This window comes from Argiope bruennichi, chromosome X1, assembly GCF_947563725.1.
Source record: "Argiope bruennichi chromosome X1, qqArgBrue1.1, whole genome shotgun sequence".
Lineage (NCBI taxonomy): Eukaryota > Metazoa > Arthropoda > Arachnida > Araneae > Araneidae > Argiope > Argiope bruennichi.
In genome coordinates this window covers 109,326,899-109,347,777 of record NC_079162.1, presented here as the reverse complement: position 1 = coordinate 109,347,777, position 20,879 = coordinate 109,326,899, and the positions used below count along the sequence as shown (strand labels likewise).

Here is a 20,879-nt window from a genome sequence, read left to right as displayed (position 1 = left end):
TTGTCTTTCTTTTGTGGTGAACTTCATAATTGCAGGAAGGTTGACTTTTATTTTCCTCATTTACAGTTGAAGAAATTTCCTCGAGAACTGCACATGCAGAGGTAGAAGCAGTTTGCTTTTCTGCTAATGTAGAAGGTTTTTCGGAGACTTTTATAGGTGACTCATCTGAAATGCATGTTTTTAAGTCCTCTTGATATGTTTTCCAACTTCTGTTCATATTCAGTAAGAGATCTTTGCAAATTGGATCAGTCATTGGATTTTTTGAGCCATATTTTTCACATGAGGTTTCTTTAGAAGCCATTAAATCATATTTAATAGTCTGCACTGCATCTAGGGAATAAATCTTAAGAGAGGTTCTATAGTCAGTGACAAGTGTGTCCATTAAGTTAAATGCACTTTCCACTAATGGGCCATGGAAGCAGCTAAGGCAGGCTTTGACCAATTTAGCCAATGTAGGATACTTATAATCATTTGTGAAATCATCTTTTAAATTAAAAACTTAAGACCAATATTTATCAATTGTACACTTGACTTGATTTCCACTTTCATCAGATGTGTAGAGCATTTCTTTGGTGATATCAATATCACTCTGGTGTAACCTTATTTCAGCTTCTACTTTTGACTTTTCATTATCACTAAAAATATGGGACATAAAAGATGATAATTTTTAAAAAGCTAATATTGTACTGGTTTTACCTCTTAGCTCTGGATCTAATGCTGTAAAACTAATTAGATATGAATTTTTAAGGGGTAATTTCTGTTTCATATGCTGAAATTTCAAAGTGAAATTCTCTTGCGTACATAAATAAAAAAATATTTCAATAAGCGAAACGAAAAATTTACACGTGCATCAATAAATGAAACGAAAATTTTACACAGCGGAGAAAAAAAAGTTGCGAAGCGATCAATGACAAATAGCAAATACGGCGAAAAATCCCCCTTCTCTACTTATTGGCGCCACGCCAGGAGAGATAAGACCTTTGAACCCAGAGTCACGTTATCGCACATCTAGTCGAACGAAGTCTCTCCCTTTTTTTTTTTTTTGCCGCGCCTACTTGCCGAAAAGAATCCAGAAGAGAATGTCCGAGAACCGGGGGAATGAGTCATAACGCGCAATAAGGAAAGAACAAAAAAGAAGTTTTTTTCCCCCTTTTCACGCATTATCACTGCCTTTGGAGAAAGAAAGGAAAAGTTTTCACCACACACACTGACCTTGCGTTTTTCTGCTTTGAAAGCAAACAAAATTACCCAGATCAAAATAAATAATTCATTATTATTCCTACTTCCTTTTGAAAGACGATCCCCGGAATTTCTAGGTATCGAAGTTCAAAATCCCCGGAATTCCGGGGTTTCCCCGGAGCACAAACACCCCTGTAGCATTTATTAAGTAAAATCAATGAAGCTTAAAAAGATATACATAATATTGCACTTAATGAAGGAAAAATGATAACTTTTATACCTTACGTTTGGAAAGAAAAAGTAATGGATGAATAAAAAACGAATAAAAATAAATATATGATACCAACAACAAAAAAGAAAATTAACTGTTGCCACACAAAAATGATACATAAAATTTACAAATGAAAAATATAATCACAAATTTGTAATTACAAAAAGAGAGATAGAATGAATTGCTAATTTTGATAATAATCAAAATATAAAACACTTCACTTTTAGAATAAATTTCCCTGCGTTTTCCCAATTTCTCGGAATTCTCTGACCATTCACAGTTTTCTCTGATTCCCAGTCAGCTAGTCACCCGGTCACTTTGGGGTTTTGTAAAGGGGAATTATGTTTCAACCAAAGGTAATAGGTGAACAGAGTTAGTATATTTTAGACCTTCAAAGGAATATCATATGATTGGCTGATAAGAAACCAACATGAAATATCTTTACAATAAATGGAAAAAATAATCAGCCAACAATAAAAAGATTAAAAACAGCAATTTCAGTTTTAAAAAAATTTGATACACGAAAAGAAATAGAAATGAAGAAGTTTGACTTGTTTGTCTAGTGGATTCAATAAACATTTATGACAAGATTTTAATAAAAATAGAGGAGAGAAAACAAGGATTAATGAATAATGTTTTAGTATAAAGAACCTGAAACAAAAAATGAAATAGCTACATTGATAGATTTAAAAGTTATATCTAAAAAGGTTATTTTGATAAGCTTACTAAATTAGAGAAAGCACCTATAAATGTAGATGACAAGCTAGCCCATGTTTTAGTAGACTAGGGTATCAAAGGGAATTATATCAAGGTATTCCAGAATGTTTTTCATATTTCAACAAAATTTCATAAAATTGTGTTTACCTCCTTTAGCACAGTTGTCCAATTACTTATTGGTTGATAGTGATATATTTGATGGAGTAAATAATTTGGAAAGTTCACAATTAAAAATCTAATTGCGAAATTCAAATATCTTTAAATAAGATCTGTAGAGATACGGAAAAGTCTCATTGTTATAGTGTAGCCATTGCTTATAGCAAGGAAATAAAACATCATATTTCAAAATTAACAGATTTAAAGTTAATAGAGTAATTTGGTTATGATGAAATCACTCAAATAATTTGTAATTTGTGAATCAAAAACATGTGAAACAAAAAAAATTGTAATTTGTGAGTGAATAGTATGGATGTGCATTGATTTTCAAGCATTACAAAGGTACTTGTTTCTCCTATGAAAGATACTGAATTTTATTACTGGTCAAGATTCGGATTTTTTAAAAAGTTAATTAAACACAAATTATACTGATGCAGCCAGTGGACCTGTAACCATATTTACTAATCATAATGGAAATTATGTCTTTATATCTCACAGAAGCATTTGGTACTTCTTCAGTAAGAAATGAAACTCAAATTCCATTCTGAATATGCTCAATCCTACATAGATGAGATAATTTTTTTCCCCCTATGAAATCTTTGCTCACCCACTTACGGTTAATTTTGACAGAGATAAAATGGAGTGTTCTGTAATGCCTGAAAAATGTGTTTTTGCTGCTGAGAAGGAAAAAAAAAAAAAAAAAAAAAGAGAGAGAGAGAAAAAGTACAGAAAACATGGACCAGATAAAGAAAAAAAATCTTGGTGATATAAAGGTTACCCAGACCTGCTGCAAAGAAGATTTGATTAATATTAAGTTTAATAGGCTTTAACAAAACTCGTATTCCAATTTAAATGAAAATTTCAACTCCACTATGATTTAACTAAAAAAAATAAATAAACCAATATATTCCCTGGAGATAAGTAGAGCGAGATTCATTTGACAAACTAAAGGAAATTTTATATGAAGTAACTGATTTAACCATTCCTGATGTCAATCAGCCTTTTCAAATTGCATAATAAATCAGATTCGGTAGGAAATCCATTAGGGAAATTGTATATTCAAATAAGATTTTGAAGAGAATTATAAGCCAATTTCTTTGCTAGTCAGAAGAGAAGATCAACTCAAAAGAATTACACTAGTATTGAAAAGGAAGCATGGGTGGTGTTATTTGATTTGAACAAATTTGATAAATAGATCTGTAAAGCCAGAATCGAAATTGTTTCAGATCATAATCTTTTGAAATTCTTGAATAAAGCCACACAAAAAACTCTTAAACTAACCCATTGGGCTCTCGCATTTCAAAAATAGAATAATTGCATTATGCATAAGCCAGGTTTGCAACACAGAGCTGCTGATGCAATTAAAAGTTTTACACAGATTTTTTTATATCTTATATTAATGCTCGTGTTAATATAGTCTATGCTTTTCTTTTACAATATTTGAACATTCACTTATTTTGTGAGCAATGAAACATGTGTGATCACTGAATTTATTTTGCAGTTTAATGTCTATTTAAATACCGAGCTTCAAAATTCACTGAACTATAAGACAATTTATTTCTTTATTGTATTTTGTAAAATTTTAATACAATATCTCCTATAACTAGGATATTAAGCATTTGTATATGCTTGATCATGCAATGTTAAAATACAAAGTAATTTATAGTATGTACTGTTGTTTCATTTATATATCTATAGTAAAATCAGCCAGAAGGAACTAATTTTACTTTTAGCAACACTTGGATCTAATGATCTTTCCGAGAACCTTGCACTAAAATTAATTACAAAATAAAGGAGGGATGCTAATATGGGAGAAGCAAAGAAATGACACAGAGGGAGAGAGCTGCAAGGTACAAAAATTAGATAATCTAGTGTTGCTTATGAATTTACTTTTTGTGACCCGTTCACTTAATATGCAAAATAAATAATCAAAATAAATAAATTATCGGCATTCTTTATATTTGATCACAATTCCCAAATTTATAATAATATAATAAGCAAGAGAACTGACTAATTTTTTCTGGCTGACTTTTGCTGACTAATTAACAATATGCCATCAAGACTTACTTTTCTTATAAAGTTTTATGTATAAAACTATTAATTTTACAAATACAAATTATAATGAAAAAAATTACTTTTATAATAACTTTTTTTATTTACAAACTCTAAGTATTAATAACTTGAAATAAATTCTTTTTACACTTTATCACATATAAATAGAAGTACTACATTCTATTCTTTGCTCTGCATTTGAAAATAGAAAAACTACTATATTTTTAAATAATGTTGCACTTGATGCTCTCTATATGTTCTAAATATGTATTAAAGAAAAATGAACACATTTTTTTATGTTATACAATTTTTCAGTTCTTAGATCCAACAAACTAAGAAATTTTCGTGAACTCCATTTAAAATTATAATATCTAATTAATTTCTACTCCATGGTAAACAATATCTTTAGCCCTGCAGTTGGGAACACATATGGAAAGAATGCATAGAGTTTCAACTCTAGAATAAATTATATAACTGGCATTGAGAAGAACATGGAGTTTCTCGATTGACCCTACAGTTGAAACAGATTATTATTGAGTTTTATTAATTACTAATTGCTTTTGGTGACCAACTGTTTCAGTGAACTAAACGATTACTAAAAATTTCAATTAAATATTTCTGTTTCAGATACATTTTAGTAGCTTCATCAGCAATTATTATTAAACAAATTTTGGTAGATATCTAACTCGTACTATTTCAGATACCTCATACTGTTTTGTTCTATAAAATAGTATGCATTTCTCTAATTTTTTTTTATCATCCACAGCTTTACAGTCCAATTATACTAGGAAGAAGAACAGCAGTATTTAAAAATAGATGCACCTTTTATGTTAAAAAGTAATTTTAAAAAATAATAAAATTACAAAAATTTTATCAAAAGAATGTCTTGCGTTATAACTTATAGAAAATTGACACTTAGACAAATTTTCATATCTTGATCATGAATAATGGGAAAAAAACAGGATAAAATACCAACAGATCAATGAAAACATTCTGAGTTTCATTTTAACAATATAACATATTATAAAATATGATTATATTAAATTTTGTAAGATATCGAGAGGAGGGTGCTATTATTAATTTTTATTTATTTATTTTTTAATTTTAAGATAATGCAAAAATAATTTTTGTGCTCAAATATTTATGAATGATGAGAAAAAATGCCAAAATTTCACATAATATTAATTAAATTCTATTAAAAAATTTAAAAAATAATTTTAAGTTGCACACTTTTATTTTTAAAAGCAAAATAGGTCCCTAACTGAATTGTTCTCAAAGTACGCCTACAGAGCACTAACACATATATTCCTTTTTATAATTAGTAAAAATTATTTAGTGAAAGCAAGGTCAATAAGAAATTGCATAATTTTAAAATTGAATAATATTTTGCTTAGTGTTAAAAAAATGCATTCTGTTTTGCTATTACCTCAAGAAAAGTTGCTTGAATCTTGACTCATGCTAGCCATAAGCTTGCAGATACAAAGTCCTGTTCCATTGCATAATTTGGATTCCTAAGTAGAATGACACTGCACTCCTAAAATCATTTTAGATGAGCAAACTAACTTTTAGTTTTATGTATGTAGTGCTTTCCAGATGAATTCAAAGAATTCCTTTTCTTTTTTTAATGTTTGCTCTTCATCCATTGCAGAGAGAACAGAATTGTACATAGTAAAATTTTCAGGAAATCCTAAAGGATAATTTGATTTATTTTATTAACATTTTCATTTTAAATAACTAAAATCACATATTCATAAAATCATTAATAAAAGTTTATTGCCACAGATAAAGATACGACTTTATCATTAATCAAATAAAATATGTAAGAAAGGCACGAAAATTGAAAACTTTTATTAAATAAAATAAAGCTTTATACAATTAGTTCCAAGTTAAAAAATTGCCTTATGACAAGATATATTTAACATATATATAACAACAGATATGACAAAAAATTTTAAACGGTCAAAATATAACAGAAAATTCAATCAAAATAAAAAAATTTTAATTAAGAAACAGGAAACAGTAAATACATATCAAAATGATGTGCAAAGCTATGAAATAAAAAGGAAGAATGAAAGTGAAATGCACATGGTTAAACAGGGAAATTGGTTTAATGTTATAACAAAAAAAAAAACATTAATAGAAAAAAATGCATTTAATTTTAAAAACTGATTAAAAATATTCATATAATAATTATTTAAACAGAATTGGCTTCACTCAGAAATTAATTTTTAAAACATTAAGATGATGTAAAAAAATTTATGTACAACATATATTTTACAAAATTATAGAAGAAAAACAATCTTTTAACATCTACATTTCTTTTAAGAGAGTATAGCAAATTATTAATACAGCAATAAATCCTTACAGATACTAAGTAACATAGTTCAAAAACTTCATATGATTATGCTGAGGAATGTAGAATTGTCCCTCAATTCTTAAACGTGGCATCTCGGATTGCTAAGGATGGCTTTCGGTCACCCCTATTCTATTTTTACCTCAATTGAATGGATTGACTCTGTAGCTTCACTACATGTGCACTTTTTCAAACAGTTTCAGTGGATATTTTTTTTAATATTTCAGCTATTTCTTTGTACAACTTCGGTAAGATCGCACCTCCCTTTAAGTGTTCCAATATTATACAAGGCTTATCAGATGGCCCTAAAACTTGGTCCTCGAAATATCATCCAATTTACTGATCCTCATTATGAAGCAGAGCTCCAGAGACTTTAAAATAAAGCAGAAAGTGATTTTAGTGATGAGGATAATTGAACAGAAGATTTTTTCGATGAAATTTTTCATTTGACTGATTCTAATATCCTTGTTCAAACAGAATTAATTTTTTAATGATAATGTATTATGAAAAATTTCTAAAATATATTAATATGCCAAGAAAAATATCTACAGAATTTATAAGCTGATAGTTATACTGGTAAACAAAATTCAGTGGCACGACAGTCCATGTGGGCCAAGGCTTGCAGTGCCCATATCTGTTTTTTTCACCGAGGGTCATGGGGTGCAAGGCATATGTACCAGTTAGGTAGTCAGCCTAACCAAAACCCCCAGTGTTTAGTTCCCTCAGTTTATCAACCCACTGAAGGGATGAAAGGCTGAATTTATACTAGTACTTAACCTATATGTTTAAATTTCCCTTGAATAACCTGCTATGAATGCTTACAAGTAGAAATGATATCAATAACAAAAAATTCCAATTTTATTCATAGTCATTTTTTTCCATATATTTGTTGAATTTTCCATTATATTGTTTTCTATATACCTTTGTATACTGAAAAAATAAATATGATTTAAAAATTATAATGTAATTTTTTTTTCAAAAATATTATTTGTTGTAACATGCAATTTGAGAAGAAAATGTATACTCAAATGCAATTGCTTTTTTTAATAATATATTTTGAAAATTTTTTCAACATATTTATATATTAAGAAAAATATCTACAGAATATATTAGCTGATTATCCTACTAATACTTTCATTAGAAAATTTAATTTGAGTGTAAAAAAGTTAGGTCTCGTAAAGATTAAGGTGCAATATACATTCAGTTTTTACTTATACAGATTACAGTTTATTCAAATGAACAATAGAGTTAAATCAAAGAAAAAGTTTTTTTTCTTGCAAGAATTTTTGAATCTGGTAAAGGAATTGTGATAATGCTTCTTTTTACATGCTGCAGAAATCTCATTAATTTACCAAAGTTATGTTTAAGAGAGAATTAAAATAAAAATAACTTATATGTTTAAAATTGTAATGCTAGTTAATATAAATGATCTTTGTATTTATGAAATATACAACTTTTTTGAAAATTTATTTTTCATATAATAAGATGCAATGAAATAACCAAAATTTCTAGGTGAATATTAGTTAAACAAAGACAGGAATTTTGCATCTTTTTTTTATTAGTTTTTACAATTATACTGAAACAATTTGGTTAGTTGCAGCTAAAAATGTACAATTGATAATAGATTAATTAAAATAATTTGGAATAACTTTAGATTATTAAATATAATTTTTCACCATTACACTTAGGCTTTTTACAGTAGTTCTAAAACTTTATATAAGCAAGTCAAAAGAAGTTTTTACATAACACATTTGTCAGTGAAAAGAATGCATTTGGATAAAAAAAATAATAAAATTAGCATAATCCAGTGAGCAACTATCAAGAAGTTTTGATTGTTTAATTATTAATTAAAATTTATATTTATGACAAAATGCATATATATTTATTTCTCTCTCTCTCCATATATATATATATCAAATAAATGTATGTATGAAAGAATAAATATGCATACTTTTATGTCATACAGTTTTCTAGAGATCCAAATCATTCATAGGTTTTAATACTCTAAATGTGGATGCCTATATAAAATTATCCCATTTCTATGATAAGCAATAATTTTACTTCTGCAGTTGACTGCACATATGGTAAGACTGCCTGATTTTCCACTCAAGAGTACTTATGTAATTGAACAATGGTATTTCTGATGGAATGGGAAAATGGTGTTGACATCACAACATTAAGGGAGTGCTTTTGAACTTTTTTTATTATTTTTACAAAAGCAAGGTGAACTGGAAATTAACCTTTTTTTATGTTGAATGGCAAATCACTTTCAGCAAGAATAATGAAGATGTGCTTTCCTTTATTATTACCTGTAAGGTTAGTTGCTTGAATCTCGAATTATTTGCTGATGCAGCCTTACTCCATTGCATAATTTAGATGGATTTAAATTCCTAAGTAGCATGATGAACAAACTAACTTTTTGATTCCATGTATGCAGTCTTCTAAATAATTCATCAAATGAAATAAAATCTTACTCAATGAGTGTAAGCTTAAAAGAGTCACTGAAAAACACACATGTCAAAAGAATGCAATAACCAGTTTAAAATGTCAAAATATAAAGTAAAATTATGTCAGAGTAAAATAAATTACAATTTTAAAGAAATAATAAAAATCTTCAAAATAATTAATTTTAACATCAATAAAAGAATGCAAGTAATTAAATAGTGAAATGAATTAAGATATTACTGAAAAAAAGGGGGCATTATTAGAAAATCGCTTGAACAATATTGAAAAAAAATTGACTAACCCATAACTGGAGACGGGAGTCAAAATGACTCTGCATTTTTCATTAGCACTGGTAAAAGTGAATTTTAGTATGCCTCTTACTGCGCCAACAATGCCAAGTCGCCAATGAAGATGGCGGACAAAAGAAACAAAAAGCGGCGCCTCAATCTCAGGAGACACCCGTGGACAAGTTGAACCTGATTGGTTTGTCAGATCAGTGAATTGAAAACCGCCAAATGCGTTTCCCGCCAATTTTACAGTGACCAATTTTTATCTGCGAAGCGATAAGCATTGTTTCTTATTGCAAGGATAAGCAATAAGCATGGAATTTAAGTTTACACTATGCGGCGCTGATTTTTATAAAAAACGCAATTTACAAGTCCATTTATCATGCATTTATGGAGAAAAAAGTGATAACAAAAATTTTGAAAGTGATTCTGTATGTGTACATTGCGAAAAACATTTCGAATCTAAAAAAGGTTTATCGACACACGTGCGGAAAATTCATCAAGTTGTAAGGGCAAATATTATGCGCCAGGAAGAAAAATGTGACAAAGTCTCCCAACGTTATGTGATTTTCGAGCGCATTTATGCACTTTTCATGAATTGAAAGGTATTGGAAATTGCGGAAAGCTGAAATTCGAGAAATACTCGTGTAAGTACTTGTATCGGTTTAGCTTGATACGTTTCCTTCGACATGTTTAACTATTGATTTGTCTTTTTAATGAAGAATTTTGTGCAAAATCTACCAGCCTAATAATGTTAGATTATTCTTTGGCCTTGCTGCTAGAATGTTTTTTTTATCCGGTTCTTAAAAGTATGGTTAAAAAAACAATTATATTTTTATTTTACTGCTTAAATTTAGTGTTATAGCATTAAAAAGAATCTCTCATGGAAGCATATTTTTTTTTCTCTTTATGTTAAACCAAAATAGAAAGCAGCTCAAAGTCATTGAGAGAGGAAGGACAGAATTTGTTATAAAAAAGACTGAAATAATTTCAATGTTACAAATAATCTACAAAAAGAATTGTAAAATTATTTATTAAGAAGTTTAGAGTTTATAATAATGATTGCATTAAAAATTATCTTGTTAAAAGGAAAAGTTTGACTATTGTAAATATATACTGTATATTTATTGTAAATGTATGCTATGTATTTATCCTTATGCACAATTTATACAAATCTAATATTTAAAGATATACATTTTTTGTAGATTTCTAACAGTGGCTGGCAGAGGAAGAAAATAATTCCAATGTTAAATTTTTTTGTAAACTCGAAAAATAAAAAAAAAAACAATGTTAATACATCTTTCAGGTGTAATTGCAGTGGTTCCTACAAGCCAAAAGTTGAATCATGTTAAAGGCAACTAAAGGCCCAAGGAACTATGAAGATGGGATTTCACTGTACAGCTGTAATTTTTGTGAAAGATTTTGATTCTCATGTTGAAGTTTCCTTTTACAAGGAACATTATAAACATGACAAGTCATTATGTCATGTGCCTTTGCCTGAAGTGGAGAAAGAGTTAATAGCAGGTAAAGTTATTTTTAGAATAACATTTAACAAATAAAATAATATTGCTGCGAATAAAAAGAATGCATTTTTTTTTAAACCTTTATACTGCAATTTTTAGTAGTATCATAGAATTTAGGGTTGAGAATAAGAATCTACTCTTAGTTATGGATTGAGGGATTTGCAAGTAGTCTATTTTAAATATGGTTTAATAAATATGTCCTTTAGGGAACAAACCATTAAATCTGCTTTTAGATATATTAAAATTTAATTGATAATTCTTTAATCTTTTTAACTCTAATGGGTATTTACATTCCAGAGATTAGACTGCCTTCCCTATTGTGTAAATAAATTCTACTTATACATGGGTTATTATAGAATAACACAGCTTCTTTGTTGTTCTTACGCTTGTATTCACCAAACTAGATGGTGAATATGGTTATTAATCTCTAAAATGTTGCTAAAATTTTTATGCCTAAAGGCTTTTTTTTAAAATACATTTCAGGTAAACTTCTTCAAGGTGTTGCTGAAAAAAATATCTTGCAATATCTACCAAGAAAGATCAGCAAAATATCAAGAGAGATTTCGGAATTATGCTTCCTAGTAAATGATCTGTTATTCAAGATGACGAGATGAGTATCTGTGCTTGAGTCCATAAGATGAAGAGTGAGAAGGATAATCTTGTTCTCTTCTATAAAAGACAGGATGAGGCTCACCCTACAATTCAAAATAAAGAATTTATGTTAGTTCTCATGACTCATTTTCTGAAATCTATATTTTATCGTTTAGGAGCAGATGGAATCTGTGTTGACTCTACTCGCAGTATTTCAAATTACAACTTTGAATTGGTTACTGTGCTTGTGATTGATGAATACGAGGAAGGTATTCCTGTTGCCTTTTATATTTCATCTTTAGTAAACACTATTATTTTAACCCACTTTTTTCAATGTATTAAGAGAACAATGTCTTCCAGCATCATTCCAAAATTTTTTATGAGTGATGATGCTGTTATGTTTAAAAATGCTTGGGTTAGTGTGTTTGGTCCATGTGATCATTATTTATTATGTGCTTGGCATGTAGATCGAGCATGGAGGAAAAAATTAAATTCTGTAAAAAAGGAAATACAGGAAGATACATAAAACTTTAAAGACTCTAATGTATGAATTGGATGAAAATAATTTTAAAAATATGCTTAGCAGCTTTTGTGAGATGCTTAATAAAGATATCAATACAAAAGAATTCTATGAGTATTTTTTTAATAATTATGCAAGATGTGGGCATATTGTTTTAGAAAAGGAGCTGAAATAAATACCAATATGCATATTGAAAATTTTCATAGAAGTTTAAAACATATTTATTTAGAAGGGAAAAGTACAAAAAGAGTCAATAAAGTTATTTTTGAATTAATTAGATTAGTAAATGATAAATTTTTTTATTATTACATTAAAACTCAAAAGGGTAAAATCACTAAAAAGGTAACTTAAAATTTTAAAAGGCACAGGGTTGGCAAAAATTTGCAAGCAACTTTTGAGCAAATTAAAGAAAATAAGTGGAAAGTTACTTAAGGTAAAAATGTATATAATGTAATAAAAGTTCATTCTTGCAATGACACTTATATAATTGCTTGCAGAAATTATATTTTATGTATGAAATCATATAGTTATCATGATTACATGATCTCTAATTTTTTATGTAAGCATATACATTACATTTCAATAAATTCTAGCCAAAACAATAATTTTTGCAGTCCACTAAATAGAAACAGTTCCACTATTTCTATTATAAATTCTGAACCTAAAATGATTGCAGAAGTAGGCCCTAGTCAGTTAGAATGTAATAAGGTTACAATGGGTATACTTTATAATAAATTGAATTCTTTAACAACAATGGATGATGCTGTGTCACATCAAATAAAAAATCACTTAATAGCAACTAAAGATTTATTAGGAGTTAATTCTAAACATTCCTTTCCTTGTCATCCTAAAGTTGTTTCTGAACCATCAAATAAGATTCTTAAGCAAAAACAATTTTATTCGACAAAGAAGCCTTATTTAAATAAAAGGATTAAACTTTCCAAACCTAACTCTGCTGAAATTGAAATATAAAAAAAATATATTCTCTTAAAAAAAGAAATGTTGCACTCTAGTAACACTGATCCTGATCAATATTATTACAAATAAGCAAATGTTATTCTTTTGTATCAATATGTCTCCATGTTAATTCTTAGTTTCATGACAAGTTTGGTCTGCTTTCTTACAGTCTTATACATAAATAATCGTATTCTAATGTTTTCTGTATTTTCACATGTTTATTATTGCATGTGTATTGCCCTATTAGATGTATTAGTGATTGTTAATTTTTGTACATTCCTTTTTAAATTTTATCTATATTGTCTAATAAAATTAATATATTTTAAGTAATATTGTGTATGTATGTTTAACTTACTCCATTGTAAAATGTATGTGGGTTATATTATTCAAAATTTAATTTGCATCTAATTTCTTTACTTTGTATTTTTGTAACATAACCTCCATCTTTTTTTTTATTTGCACCCTTCAATTGAAAAAAAAAATTGTTTATTTGAAATTAAATTGTTTTCTTTGCAATGATACCTGTTTTCATTCCTTACATTTTAGATTTTACATATATACATGTATGTAATTAATTCTTAATGTAGTTATCCAAGTTACAATCCTAATTTCAAGTAAAACAATCACCTCCCCATTCTTCAACCCAGATCTCAAATGGTTTAAATAAATAATAATCTATTAAAAATATAATGTTCATAAAAATAAGAATGAAAGTAAAAAATATATAGTTTTTTCATAAGAATAAAAGTAAGAAAATACAGAACATGAGAAAAATATTCTATAAATACATATATTTTTATTTCTTTCAACAATTAAGTGTATTAGATAAGAGTATGAAATTCAATCATGAGCTCTAAAATTCATATTGAACTGAACGCATATTAATTTTTAAAAGTTGTAATCTTAACTTTTAAAAAAAATCAAAATATAAAAAGGATTTGAGATGGAGCTTCTTCTCCCCTTGGAATATTTGTATTCTTTAATACTATCGGCATCAAAATTTGCATTTTTGGAAATTGCAACCTTAAATAATTTGAATGTATTCATTTATCTTATTGATGTTTCAAACAAATTTTCTTTAAACAAGAAGCCTTTGAAGGAAAAGGAATCTATTGCTTCTATGTAACAATTTTTTTTATTTGAAATTATTGATTGTGCTTAATAGTTATTTAATGCTGTCAGATTTTATAAATGCAAAAACACATTCACTTTTTGTCCTTGAAACAAAACATTTCTTTCTGTAAGTGCTTCAAAAAAATTCTAGCATTAAAAATTCTTTAAAAATCCTGTTTATATGCAACTTTCAGGAGAAGGTAATAATAAAAATGTACATTTTTTCCAAAAAGAAAAATCAAACTAAAATATAACAAAAAATTTCAAAGGAGACATAATTATCATAACTGGTCAGATATTTTACTATGATCCACTGCCTTCTTTAAATGTTTTCTACTGGATCATTTATTTTTTATCTTTAGTTCTCTTCGCTGACAAATGAAAAATTCTCCTGAATCAATATTATCATTCATATATATTGCATGAGCCATTCATGTCATTTTATTCATTTTAATATAGTTGAAGTTGAAATGTGAACACTCTTAAATTGTATCAATTCCTTTATATATATATATTATTTCTATTTATATCATTAAGAACAGTTCGTAATATTTTCTTTTCAAATCTAGAAATAAGAGTTTCTTCCTTTGAAGTTATTGCCTTAAGTTCCGAACACATATATAAAATGAGAGTTTTGTACATCTGATTATTTCATTTTTATTGAAAGACAACATTTATAAACCTTTTTAATTATATAAAGCTTTATTTGATGAAATGAAAAGGTTTTGCAAGTTTTTCAAATCTATGAAAATCATTCTCAATAAAGAGAACAGTAATTCTATTTTTTTCATAAAAAATGCATATAATTTGTTTTTTTTATGCTTTAATACTTAGCCGATTTAATGTATGGCTATCTTAAGGACAGGGAATGTCTGAAGGCAATAAGAGTTTTAGTTACAATGTCAGTGCCCTCAATATATATGAAGAGTCAAAGGAAACAGCATTTTTAAATTTGAAAGTATTGTCTATTATGCTCTTGTAATTCACAATCTTTTATACATTTACTTATGTTTATTTATTAAGATATTGAAAGAAAAATTGTCCACTATACTCCAAACTTGAGTGAACCCTTATGGTAATAAAATGTAACTAGTTATGTTACTGATTTCTTTCTAAATTTAATAACAGCAAATGATGTCCATTGCTTTAAATTTTACATCGACAATCATCAACAATGTTCCTTCTATTACTACAAATTATACCTGTTATGTAACAATGTTCTTTCTCAATTAAATTTTTAAAGAGTTAAAATTGCTCAAATAACAATTTTCGGGCAAATTTTTTTATTTAGGAAAGATCTGATTGCACCTTCTGTAAGAAAAAAAATTATTCAGAAATCTTCACTACTTAAATTTAATACAATTTAGGTAAATTTTCTTATACTTTCATAATTAATATTTTATTTAAAGTGTTAGTTTCACTAACTGCCATTGCATTACATGGTTTATTTTTGGAAAATAAAAACTATTGTACTTTAAACTGAGAATTAATATTTTAAAATAAAATTCAATTTTTACTTTTCACTTTTACTACTTCAATTGCTTCTTTATTTCAAGCTGAAATAAAGTTAGAAACTATAGTCAACACACAACAAAAAAAGAAATTCATACATCTTTAGTATTGTTAGTTTTAAATGACATATATCACTTTTTGAGTGTAAGGAATTCTTGATTTGAATATAAAGATTCAAGAAAAGTTTCAGTTAACATATACAATTAATTTATTTCATATAATACTTTCGAAAAAATATGCATGTATACTTGGAAATAAACTTAGAAACATGTAGCAGACCCTGATTTCTTCTGTATCGGCTTTCTTATAAAACAGATGTGAGTGTAAAATTTAAATCAACTGAATTACAAAACAATATACTACAGTATCGATATCTATTCCCGAATTAATTTCGCCAAAGTACGGATCTAATTGCCAAAGGGAAGGATAAATAGCCAGCAGAAGATTTCCCATGACGTATAGTTTGAAGTCATGTGATCGAAAGAAACAATCAGGTTCGACTTCTGCACGGGTGTCTCCTGAGATTGCACAAATACTTCTGCGGAACAATTACGGTTACCATTTCCCACCATATAGTTAGGACATTTTAATGTTTATAAGTAATGTTTTTTTTTCTCCAGACAGTCCGATGTGAACACGAACAGGCACTGGACAGAATTTTTTAACTCAAAAAAAAAAAAAAAAAACATCCTATGGCTTCACTAGCAGCGGGAACCTAGTAGCTTTGCTACCACATTCAACATAAGGACTCTGTGGATAATAGGAACGCTACATAACTAAAAGAAAAGAAAGAACGGAGGAAAAGCAATCGAAACATTCTCCATACAAAATTTCAAACAAACATCCTTTTCTAAACTCATCAACTCGTAATATATATATATATATCATATTTCACTACCCTTCATCTATTCTGCTGGTTCGAAATACTTTCTTCCATTCCATTTACCCGACATCCATTCTTGCACAATTGCCGACAAAACAAATTATGAAGGGAACCAACTAGAAGAATTACTAGAATTGCAAAAAATTTCATTGTAACTGACTTGTAAAGTACGAATTCAGACGATTTTTTAAATCGCATACTGACAAAAATTGCAAAAGAATAAATATTTTTTGTTCGTATTCACATTAATTATAAGATTACTTTCATTATTTAATAAACTTTTAATTATAATAAAGAACAAAATTAAAATCTGTAATCGATATTTTTTTAATTTAACATTTTTCATAACATAGTTGTAGTTCATGTACAGGAAGGAATGAGGTTTGTTTTCCGGCGTATGCTCCTAACGGATTCTTAGCTTGTGCCGGGTTAACAAAAATCAAAACTCGAATATCACAAAATAGTTCATGTACAACTCAATCATTGCAAAATGTAGTAAACAATACAGCGTTAGGGTTGCTAGAAGAGCGTTCCGATGGGTTGCCATATTGGCGACAAACTCGGGGTACACTATGCTTCACTTCATCCGATAATATCAAATCTACATCAACTGAAATGAATACATGAAATTTGGTATTTAATTCTTCTTTTTATTATTTATGATATAATTAATTAATTAAAAATAATATTTAGATTATTGATGGGGTAAAATACAGAGAAGTTTAATGGAATTACGTTGCACGTGCCTTAACTATTGGGACTGATTTTTTAAATAAATTTACTGAAAGAAAAAATTTCAAGAAATTTCACGCGTATAGCATCGTAGCTATCTGAGGAAAAAATAATAATTTTGATAAATTCAATCCACCAGATTGGTCACAGAGTTAATTAATTCTCAGATTTTTGACTGAGGGAAAATTAATGTAGACGTTGTCTATCGCAGATCTCAGTCTCTTCCTCGAGCTGGATACTGCTGGATCATATGCAGGTAGGTTCAGTAACTTGTTACGAATCTGGGGTAGTTTTTCGAAGAATTTGATTGATTTTCTTCTAATAAAGTAAGAAACAGGTTCAATTTTGAGATCGTCATGTAAAATGTTTCTCCTGATATACCAGGGGTCGTCTACAATCTTCATCAGGTGCCTATTTTGGAAAACTTGTAACCTCTTAATGTTAATGGCGGAAGTCGCCCCCCAAATTTGGGATCCATACATTAAAATTGGTCTTAAAATAGCTTTGTAGAGCAGAAGCTTGAGCCTAATCGATAGCTTGCTTCTAGGAGAAATTAAGCTGTTGAGTTTAATACTCATTCTTGTAGCTTTGGTGAGGGCTGCTTTAATATGACTATTAAAGCTTAATTTGGCTTCTAAAATTAACCCTATGTATTTATATTCATTTACGAAGGGGACGGGTTGGCCGAAAATTTGGATAGGGGCAATACAATTTTTAAATAAAGGTATCTGTCTGAATTGCCAAGTCAGTTTCTGACTAAATATCACAATATTTTTTTTATTATTTCCTTTGAAAGACCAATTATTTACGTTTCCAAATCTGTGTTTGTTTTGTTTCTACGATTATTATAACAGAAAATGTAGATGTTTCTTTAAATCAACATTAACGAAAAGGAAACCGGAAGTAGCATGGATATTACCGGAAGTCAGTTTTTTGCGCTTTAATATCATTAATATTCACTGATTAAAATTCACTAAAGCTTCAGCTGTCGAATTTGAATATGTAGGGCATGTTCAAAAGCGAGTGGTTACTCAATTGGGAGCTTTAAAAAAATCTATTAAAGGTCTTGGGGGTAAAGGAAAGCTTACAGATAATGTCCTAAATAAATTACAAAACTATTATGGCGTTGCAATAGCATCCAATGTTGGTAATTTATTGCAGATTCAAAGTGCAACACTTGCTGCATTTGCTCATGTTTGTTCCAGTAATAAAAAGCCAATGCATGGACAACGCCCAAAAGGAAAGGATTCTTGGTGCAAATACCAACGTGCACTTTCAGAAGCCAGAAATACAATAAACACTCAAGTATAGGATTCCCAAAAAAAGATTATGAATATTATTAAGCTTACTCATATTAAATTATGTGACCAAAATCTTCTGAAAAAATGCCTTCATGGGAAAACACAAAATGGTAATGAAAGTCTGAATAATCTATTATGGACAATTATTTTCAAATATAAGTTTGTTGAGTTGAAAACTTTGCGTTTAGGGACTAATATAGCTGTGTTATTATTCAATGATAGTTTTTTCTGGCATAATTGAAATTTTTAATGAATTTGGTATTATTCTAAGTCCATGCTAACATAATACAGTAGCTTCGACAACGAGCGAATTGTTGCTGCAAAAAGACTTCTTTGCCTGTTACAAAATTGTCCAGAAAAATAAGATGGACTATTAACAAGAAAAAAAAAATTAATAAAACAGATAATAAGTAAGTCGTTTGCTGCAAAAGTGGTGAATTTTAAGTGTTTGAAATGAAATATTATTTTAGATGTATATTAATAAAAACTTTAAATTTATTTTTTTAAGAATGCGTTTTTTGTCAAAATTTTACTTCGCAAAACATAGTTTCACAAAAACTTATGGATATATTTTCTTGAAATTTTGTATATATATTACCACAAGTATTATGGAGGCAATGAACGTAGGATTTAGGTCTAATGTAAATAGTTTTTTATTTTTAGCAATTTATTGCCAGTAGTATCTGTGATTTTTACATATTTTCGAATATTTTTACCATAAAAATGCTCGAAGACCCATAACTTTTTTTCATTTGTATATTTTTCTTAGCTTTCAGTTCATTCCCTTTATAAGTACAATAACTATGTTGTGTAGAAAAATAATTTAAATTGGAGAATTTGAACTTAGTATAGAATATTTTGCGTTTTGCTGTAATTTCATCGAATTTTACCTAAAACACCTCAATTTAATTAATTAAATTATTTTCAAATTTTTCTAATTAATGTTATTCATTGTTTTGAGTCCTAATCATCAATAAAATCTACTAAAATTGATAATCAAAGGATTTTTTTAAAAATGTGTCTCCGAAACCAGACAGATACCTAAAAGGGAGAGGGATGTGCATTTTGCATGATGTTTGTAGTATTGAATGAAATGAATTGAAAAATATATTCCTCCTTAAGTCAAATGTATTTACAATACAATGAAAACATTTCATTTCTATATTTCACGTTTTATCGCTCACTTTTCATTAGGTTTTAAAGATAAATAATTAATACACATATTATAATATGTGGTAGATATAAAATAAGAATATAATATGGGAAAAAATAATTATTATCACTAATATAATATTCTTTTAAAGCTCTTATGTCGTATAGAATCTTTTAAACTTGAAAATAGAATAAAAATAGTTTAAACAAATACTAATACTAAATAATAACCTTAGATATTTATTTTTTATTTAAAAAGTGAAAAACACCGACTTGATACATTCACGGATTTATGAGGGATATCCAATAATATGCATCTTATAAAATACAAGTAATTCTATGATATACGATGTCCTATTTGTATAAGGTGTTCAGCTCATATTTTCCATAAAACATTAAAGGTCACTTGATATAACTACAATAAACGTTAATCACCCCAATTTATCAAAACTAAATGAAAAAGCAAAATTCAGTTCTATGTACTGCCTTTTATATAAATTCATTCCCACATTCCATTTATTGGCAAAATAAATAAAATGCACTAAATTCATTTGCAGAGGAGTTGTATTGGGGGAAGGATGAGATTATCCCCCTTCCATAAATAATTACTGTATATAGGAATTTCGAGCAGTCTTTATTTAATAACGCAAGCTCTGGGTATGCCTTTTTTTTTTTTTTAATCTTAAACGCTTTCGCTTTCCATCTTCATATCTAAAATTATTTCATGGTCCATATATATTTTTATAATTCATTAACTGTATGCCTCTACTTTAAATTTACGTCGTTTGAATTTAACTTCATTTCCATGAAAAATGAGTATGTATTCATAAAAAATTTTGAAAACCTGATTCTCATCTTTGTAAGTTGTACACTCTGATTGATTCAATGCATAAAATATTGATCCACCGCCCCCTTCCCTCTACATATAAAAAAATATTAATTTTCACTTCTCTCAAATCTTATTCTTAACCCCCTCAAACCAATTAAAAATTTTTCGCACGCTTATGATATGACGTTTGAAACAACTGCATGCTTCTAACTTTGCCGCTCGTGCAGTTCCGGCTTTCTCTCCGTCCTCACCTACGGTTATAATGGACTGTTCTTGACGTCATTGCGGCAAAAATCTGCAGTATTG

The 20,879-nt window shown here is 28.2% G+C and overlaps 1 long non-coding RNA gene across 3 annotated transcripts in view; it reads right to left on the bottom strand.

Annotated features, from left to right (window-relative positions):
* LOC129959093 (uncharacterized) overlaps window positions 1–9,558 on the bottom strand; it is a 52,015-nt gene extending 42,457 nt beyond the window's left edge. For 2 of the 3 annotated variants that reach the window (XR_008783395.1, XR_008783394.1), the window contains exons 1-3: window positions 9,475–9,522; window positions 9,038–9,169; window positions 5,802–6,062 (exon numbers count right to left, since the gene is read on the bottom strand). This is a non-coding gene — a long non-coding RNA (uncharacterized LOC129959093). Of the gene's footprint in view, window positions 1–5,801; window positions 6,063–9,037; window positions 9,170–9,474 lie in introns of all 3 variants that reach the window. The other variant, XR_008783396.1, reaches the window with a different exon arrangement.
* Window positions 9,559–20,879: the final 11,321 nt, after the last annotated feature.